General features: G+C 42.7%; 2 non-coding genes across 2 annotated transcripts; both read right to left on the reverse strand.

Moving 5' to 3' along the window:
- Positions 1 to 4,135: 4,135 nt before the first annotated feature.
- trnar-ccg (transfer RNA arginine (anticodon CCG)) lies at positions 4,136 to 4,208 on the reverse strand. The gene has a single exon. It is a non-coding gene; the product is annotated as a tRNA-Arg (tRNA).
- Positions 4,209 to 7,473: 3,265 nt separating this feature from the next.
- Positions 7,474 to 7,546, reverse strand: trnar-ccg (transfer RNA arginine (anticodon CCG)). Its single transcript has one exon. It is a non-coding gene; the product is annotated as a tRNA-Arg (tRNA).
- Positions 7,547 to 8,303: the final 757 nt, after the last annotated feature.

The following is an 8,303-nucleotide window of genomic DNA, read 5'->3' on the forward strand; positions in this document are numbered from 1 at the left end:
TCCAGATCTGTCACGTGATGCCAGTGATGCAGACTTTTTCCCCATAGACTTACATTGTCAAAGAGACCTCTGTAAATCAGTGGATACATTTTTTGAAATGTAACATCCCCCATGAAATGATTCATTTCATTACTGAGGTTTGATACATTTGGTCCGAGAGCATTTCGGAAGTCTGGAGGAGCCACAAGATTAAATCACTTTTAAGTTAAGCCTAGTTCACATTACATGTTTTTCACCGTGACTTTGACGTCGCAGACGATCTTGAGAGCCACCTTGGGTCAGAGGTGAGTCAGCAGATAGACTGCCCTCAGGTGTGAACAACCCTCCAAGCCAGTTGCCCCCTCGTCTGAGACTGGGACTGGATATCTGGCATGCTAGAAAACTGGAGAGGTGTGACACGACTGACAAAGAGCATCAGCCAATGAGAGGCGGGATACGTCCCACGTCAGCACGCAGGAGGACGGAATAAATGTGAGGAGCAACAACAACAATAGCGGCGTCCACAGGAGCATGTATTGCACTTTATGTTTGGACCCAGGCTCTGGAGGCAGATCTAATTCATTTATTTTTACTTCCACGCAATTTAAATAACCCACCTGTAGCCAGATAGTGCAGGGTCAAGGACAGACGGGATAGGGCAAGCCTAAATCTGGTGTCTTTCCTTGTGATGTATGGCTCTACCAGCCCGAGCAAGAAATCAAAGTCCTCCGCTGTCATCTGTAGCATTTCCTGAAAACCCGTTTGATCATTCAGTTTTGAAAGGTAATCTGGGTCAGCATACATGCATTGACTATATAGACAGTACGATGAAAGCTAATAGGCTAGTGGCACAGTGGCAACTGAGTTTCATTCATAGAACTCACCTCCAACTCTCTCTGCAGAGTTGACAACCCGCGCAATCTGCGTGCAGTGACCCATTCCTTTACCCAAATCCCTTTCTTCTTTTCCTGTTTCTTCTCAGTGCAGAGCAGGGCACAAACAACCTGTAGAGCTCCAAGCTGTCAGACATCCATGTTGACAAGTAGGGCCAGGGAACCTCATAATATCCTGTTTTGGTCACGCCTGACAAAATGTAATTTGGTGACGTCACCGTGCTATCTCGGGCTCTGTCGGCGAGGGTTCGGTAGTGAAATCTTGTGGTGTGCGCACACACAGGTGGTAACGCAGTTGGCGAGACTCCCAATGACAGAAACACACGCTCGCCAGGTATGAACACTGAAAAGATCTCTGCAACTCAAGATTGGTCGGTCAGTCGTGTAATGTGAACAAGGCTTGAGCTGAGTGCTAAAATGGAAGATAGCTGCTTGGTTGCAGTAAGTCTACAGTGTTCTGTGGGCCCCACAATGCAGAAGATCCAGGTAATTTCATACCGCCGAAATTGACTCTTCGCTAAGTCCTGCCCCTTGAAAACAGACCGGCCAAAATCAAAGCGTAGCATCAGCCAGCTCCAAAAAGGGGCCGACAAAATCACAGCTGTGTTCCACTGACTGTAATGCAATCCTGTCAAATTTAATGATACCTGGACAGGTTGTAAGGAAAACATACATTTCTGCCTTTTTCCAAAACCAAATTCAAATCCTGAAAGGTGTAGGGTTAGCTGGCTAGCTACCACTGGCTACTGAAGATATAGCCTGAATGTATGTGGATGTATACACATGCTACTTTAGCTATTTAATGATTATTACCACCAAATAAAGACCTGTCCTGATCTACAGGAACTGCTGAAGGGTCTATGAATCACTGCACCCAAAGAGAGGCAATTTTTCTTTTCAGCTGAATTTTATTATCAACAGCAACAATATTCTCAAGGGGGTTGGAAGAAGGTGCCAGAGCTTGGCATTCCTCCCCGCGGCTGGATGCTCACTCACTGTGATTTGTAAATAAAACTGGAACAAGAGAGTGTTTGAATGATCGACAACCAGGGACCTCAAGTCCTCCTCTATCTATCTATCTATCTATCTATCTATCTATCTATCTATCTATCTATCTATCTATCTATCTATCTGTCTATCTGTCTATCTATCTATCTATCATTATTCCCTGTCCATCTCTCTCCCTTCCCTCTCCTCCTCTGTGTCTCATTAATTTCCATTCTCTCACGCTCATCTTTTTTACTCTGGAAATGAGCCCTAATCCTCGGGGGATGTTTCAATATTTGGAACTTCCCATTTTCAGTGTAATTGGTATTTTATTAGGCTGTAAACCATAATGACAGTTCTGCTCAATGAGGCATAAGAACAGTGCTCAAACTGGCCTCTGGGGGCCACAGAAACCATCCATCATGGCAGTTGCCTGTACAGTAATATTCAAGGCTCATAAATGACCTTTACCATTTGCTATGGAGCATGTTTAAAAGGCTGCTTTGACTCATTTTGACATTTGGATTGTAAAATAGCAGGTACATTTCTCAAATATTCTATAGATCTGTTAAATGTTGTCCAGTGTTATTATCTCCACCAGATGTAAGCCTGGAGGGGACCATGCACTTGTTGTGTGTGTGTGTGTGTGTGTGTGTGTGTGTGTGTGTGTGTATCTGTCTGACCCCAGCTTATGTCAACTACTGGACCAATCAGCCTAATATTTTGTGTGCACATTAATTACTGTATGCTCAAGGACCTCTCATGGTTGCAGTGATTCATAATTGCTAAAGAAAAACAGTTTTATGGACTCTTTATACCATCATTGACTGCGGATTCCTCACTCCTTTTAACCGGCCTGTAGAGGCTACAAGTTTCCAGAAATGGCTCAGCTAAAAACAAGAAGCTTTACTGTCTTATTCAGGCCACATTTTGACCTTCATTGTAGCTCAAAACAGAGATCCATAGAAACGTTTGGTCTCATTTTGAACTGGAGCATCTGCAGACTAAATCCATATCAATACATTATGATCCACTAAAATGAGGTACAATACAAAATCAGTAAATCTCCATTTTTGCTATCTTCACCTCCATCTTGACTGTAAGGAGGGACAATGGCACTGGACGCAGCTGCACAGCACAGTGTAATATCACACCAGGAGTGTCTCACAAGCAGAGTGTCTTGCCTGCCTGATGTTGTAGAATTGCAGATTTTGTTGATTTTTTTCATTTTTCTTTGATATTTGTGTACCCTCAGTAAGTAAGTTCGCTATGAGTTAAACTATGTCTTTTTTTTTCTATTTGAATTGGGTTTGACTGTGCCCACAGACAAAGTTTATACCGCTAAACATCCAGTCATGAATGACATGGATCAAATATTTGTGGCTGTGGTGTGAAGCCCAGGTCAGACCAAAGATTCGCAACGAGCGGTGTTGAAACAGGCGACTACTTGCAATGAGCCATTCTGCAACGTGCTAAAAACCTTCAGGTTCACACCAGTGCAAGTAGATGAGACCCTGGTATAAGCACATACAGCGAGCAGCAGCAGTGACCCACCGTCGGACACCGGCACACGATGAGGTGATCGGCAGGGAAGGAGCGCCTGCCACAGCAAGCCAATACGCTGTCTTTGGTAATTTCGACTTGACCAGGGGACTCCACTACTACCACTATGTTGTCTGGCTGTTAAAACAGATAACTTTACATTCTAAAACCAGCCACTGATGATTTGACCAGCTGAGTTGCAGGTGACACCATCAGCCAGCTTGAGTTGAAGTCAGACCGGCCAGTTCACACTGCTGCAACTTATCTCTGCGACGTTGTAAATGGTTTTGTCTTGTCATGAATCTTTGGTCTGAACTGGGCTTTACTTTAAATACATTCATCTTCATAATTACATTGCATCTATAATTCACATACAGTGCCTGTTAGCAGGGAAACTCAATCTACTCTGTGCAACACACTGCAGCTCCATCAAAAGTTAACAAGGTGCATATTTTTAAAGGCTCCTGGGCCTACTGAAATTTTCTAGAATGGCCGTGATCCTCTTGGATAGCCATATCGTGGCAGTAGTTGGTCAGCTTCCTGGTGGAGAGCTGCACTCCACTGAGCACACTGTTCTAGTTTGTAAATGACATCACAGGATTTTTAAGTGTTTAAGTTGAAAGTGTTGTCAAGCTCTTCCTTTAGCTGCCATTAGGGGGTGCAATGCAACAGAAATACCAAGTGTGCATGAAGGTGTGGTATTAGTATGAGCCACTCAACATAAACAGCTTTCTCGACCCAGGTGGGACTTGAACCCACAATCCCCAGCTCCGGAGGCTGATGCCTTATCCATTAGGCCACTGGGCCACTGGAGTAAGTATCTATAATAATAAAAGAAATATTGTCAGACAAAACATTCAAAATGCCACAGGGCTGTCCCATGTTGAATCTGCAGAAGGAATCCAGTCCACTGAGATAGACAAAGAATAAAACTGTTTAATGTTGTTTTCGTCTGTGATTCAGTCTTTCTTTCAGAGTCTACCAAACTGGGCTAATGAGCTGAACTTGTAGCATGGAGACTTTCTCAGCCTCCCAGACATCGTCATGCACATTTCCCCAGAGGTCTTTAAATCAAGGTTCTGGTGTCTGTTTACCCACAAAAGTGTTATGCTTTTCTTAAAATGTGTCACTATCAACTATGCAACATCATAAACATTATTTCCCTGGGAGGTAAAAAGAAATGGTGCAGTATCTCGCCCCGCTTTCCTGCATAATGAGCTGTTTCCCACTCACAGTGCAGAGGAGCATGCCAGACTGAAGATGTATGCATGACTGAGTTAAGAAGGAGGCCTGCAGCTCCTTTAACCTCCTACTCTTCAGTCACGTAATCAATCATATGCTCAAACAACTTAGCAATCCATCCATATGTACTGTTCATCAACCAAACAATTGATCTGTATATTAATCAGGAAAGTCCAAACATATAAATGAATGCAGTCCAAAGTAGAGGAGTGGTTACCAAAATTGTGCAGAGGAGAGAGCCAAAAGAAAAAGACCGACAGACTTGGCGTGGGATGTTGATTAAATTATGGACATCGGCCATCTTGCTGCTCTTATGTTTTGCTTTGCGTATAAAAACAGGAAGACAGATGGAGCTGATTATATTAACCAGCTAAACAGGACAGCATAATGCATGCCTTGTCTCAACTAAAATCTTTGTAGACACTCACCACAATATTAATATCAGGTGTGAATAAACTTACAACACTGAACCACCATCATCCACATGAAAACTGGGGGGTGTATTTTTTTTAGGAATCTTGAGATCTTCCAGAGCCATATTTCCTAAAGTTCTGTGTGTTAACATGAGTGACAAAATTTTAAAGCAAAGAACAACAAAACTCCTGCTGGAAAAGATGCTGGAAAGATTTTTGCCTTAGATTTCACAATATTTCATTGTTTAACAGAGAAGCTAGTCACTGTTATGGCCACAAATCAAGTCACAATAACCCAAATTACAGAAAAAAAATGACATCACAGTTTACAGTGGACGCCAGCATTGGACAGTTCAGTCTGGACGACAAAAAGTTGAGAATAACTTGGAAGCTTTGAATAGCTGGAATCAAGTTCGAACTGGCAAAACTGTTTCTGGTGACCAAAAAAAAAAAAAAAAATCTAACAAACAAGGGAAAGCAGAGAAGTGACTGCCAGCTGAAGGTGGAGGTAGATTGGAAAAAAACAAGCTGTGGCCAACTTTTCTTGGCTAAAGACCCTGTTGACCGTCCGCAGATGTTTCTGTGGTCACTCACCTGTTTGGGAAATGAACAGACATATGAGGACTGGTAAGCTTTGGAATGCTATTTAAGACAATATTAAAAAAAAATAAAAATATATGAATAAATAAAATGCCTATAAAATAAATCCTGAAAATAAAATTGTTTCCAAAGGGTGACTGATATTTCTTCTATTTTATAATTCCACATTTGTTCATTTCCAAGTACCACATTTTTCCCCAGTTTATGTCTGTTTCTTATATTCAAATGAATGGATCGTGGTTATGTTACAGATTCAGCAACAGCACGAGAATTAGTCTCTTACGATGACGTCAGCACGCTGGCTGACTCTGTCGTCTGTGGACATTCCCATAGGAAAGTTGTAATAGAACCAGCACTGGCTCCCAGCAGCAGTGATGTGAATGGATCCAAATCCGTGTTCACCCGTACTTCCTCGACCAACGGCTGATTAGCTTTGCCTTACATCCACCTACACCGGAATTGCTGTTCCCGGAATTGTTGTCCGTAGTACAACAGAAAAGGAAGTGTTCAGTGCATCGCAAGAAGAGATTAAAAGGGACATCATTTCATTTGATTCAGCTATATTGCAGAGCTGCAACATCCACAAGACTGGATAAATTAAGGATTTACAGCAGATGTTTACGTGCCGTACCTATGGTAACGCCGTCATGTAGTCTAGACATCCCCGCCCATTTCTTTTACAAAACGAAAGACGAATGTCCCCAGACTCCCATTCCGAAGTAAGGGAGGCTGGTCACGTGAGACTACACGAGAATTAGCTAGCTAGCCACCCCACAGTCCCTCCACCTCACTCCCCAGGTAACTACTTTGCTGGGAAGTTTGCTGATCTGGCAGGGAGTCGGGGTGTTCCAGGATCAGATTGGCTGAATTTCATTTCCTAAAGTTGCTAACTAAAGGTCAGTCTACGAAGCTGCCCTCCACTCTCCTGGTGAAATCTAGTCTAGTCTAGTAGCCCAGCGGTATGGAGAGAGGTGGAGGGACCATGAGGTGTGCTAGCTAGATAATTCTTCAGTCATTTGGGATTTGATTAACAGTAAATTAACTGAATGCAGTGCCTCACATGGCCATCTTCCAAGCTACTGTAGCTGACATATTTTGCAGAGATGGGCCTTCAGTTAGCAGCTGTAGCAAGTGGCAGCACCAACCAGTGATCACAGTGGGCTGGTGACTGCTAGGTCGCATCTGCGTAATGGCAGCAACAGAAAGTTTGCTGATCCTGCAGGGAGTCCGGGTGTTCCAGAAACAAAGTGCTGGATAAATTTCACTTGCTACAGTTGTTAACTAAAAGTAAGTCTATGAAGCGGTCTTCCACTCTTCTTCAAGTGAAATCTAGTGTAGTCTAGTAATGAAGTAAGTGAGGTGAGGTGAAGGGACCATAGGGTGCGCCAGTTAGCTCATTCCTGTGTCATTTGTAATCTGATAAACAGTAATATTATCAAATACAGTGCCCCATATCGTTATTTTTTAAGTTATTGTAGCAGTCATATTTTGCAGAGATGGACCTTCAGTTTGTGGTTGTAGCAAGTGGAATTTAGCAGTGCACACCCCAGCACTTGGGATGTCAGCAGGCTGGTGACTGCTGGTACTAACCTGTGTAATGGCAGCAACAGAAAGTTTGCTGAAACAGCAGGAAGTGAGGACACTATGAAATCAGACCTTCTGACAGCTTGAATATGGTGCAAAGGGGATCTTGTCTCTTTAGATATGAGACCCATGAAACAGAAGCCTCTAATGAGTAGGTAATATACCACCATCATTTACAATAACACTTCATCCCAAGGGATTTCACACATCAGTGCTTTATAACTTTGCTTATATAACCCAGGTGGGACTTGAACCCACAATCCCCAGCTCCGGAGGCTGATGCCTTATCCATTAGGCCACTGGGTTGAGTCATAGGTACTATAGGCAAAAACACAGTGATTGACAGGCACAAATGGTGAATGGTCAATTATGGTGCTATTTGACTTTGGGTCTGACATTGTTTTTTTTTTATTTTTGTTGCTTATTCCTGTCATTAAGAGTGAAGCATTGACAAACAGTATGTGAAATACACACTAAGAAGTACTTTGAGGGGCTGTGTAAAATTAGATGATATCAGCGAGTCTAAATGGGCCAGTATCCTCCATCAGTTGTGCTTGTCGGATGGCCAATTGGTTATGAATGCCTTCCAGGAGAGACTGTATCCCAGTATTTAAATGATAATGCATGTTGCCTCCCTCTATGATGGTCAGCTTTTCATCTCTCTTTTGAGTGCGGTCACGCGGAACAGATATACACAGATATCATAGACAAACACTTTTGCCTTCTGATGTGGTCGAACAGCAAATCAAACATATTATTTGCTGACATAATTTGGCTCTTACACTGGCGGTTTGATTGATGTATGCTGCTTTGATTTAAAGATGCATCTTTGTAGATTATTTGTGAAGTACATTTTCCAAACACTTTGAACCTGCATTGTTTCTATCCGTGCTTTCACACAAAAATAATGGACATAGCTACCAAGCTGTCAGCCATAGTTTGTGGACATTTCAACACGGGGGGTCTATGAGGACTTTTGGAGCCAGCCTCAAGTGACCAACATTTAAGAAGCTGGAAGTTTGTGGCACTTTCATGTTGGATTCATTTTTACAGCCTGGAGGTT

The sequence above is a fragment of the Epinephelus lanceolatus genome, chromosome 3 (assembly GCF_041903045.1).
Source record: "Epinephelus lanceolatus isolate andai-2023 chromosome 3, ASM4190304v1, whole genome shotgun sequence".
In the NCBI taxonomy this organism is placed as follows: domain Eukaryota; kingdom Metazoa; phylum Chordata; class Actinopteri; order Perciformes; family Serranidae; genus Epinephelus; species Epinephelus lanceolatus.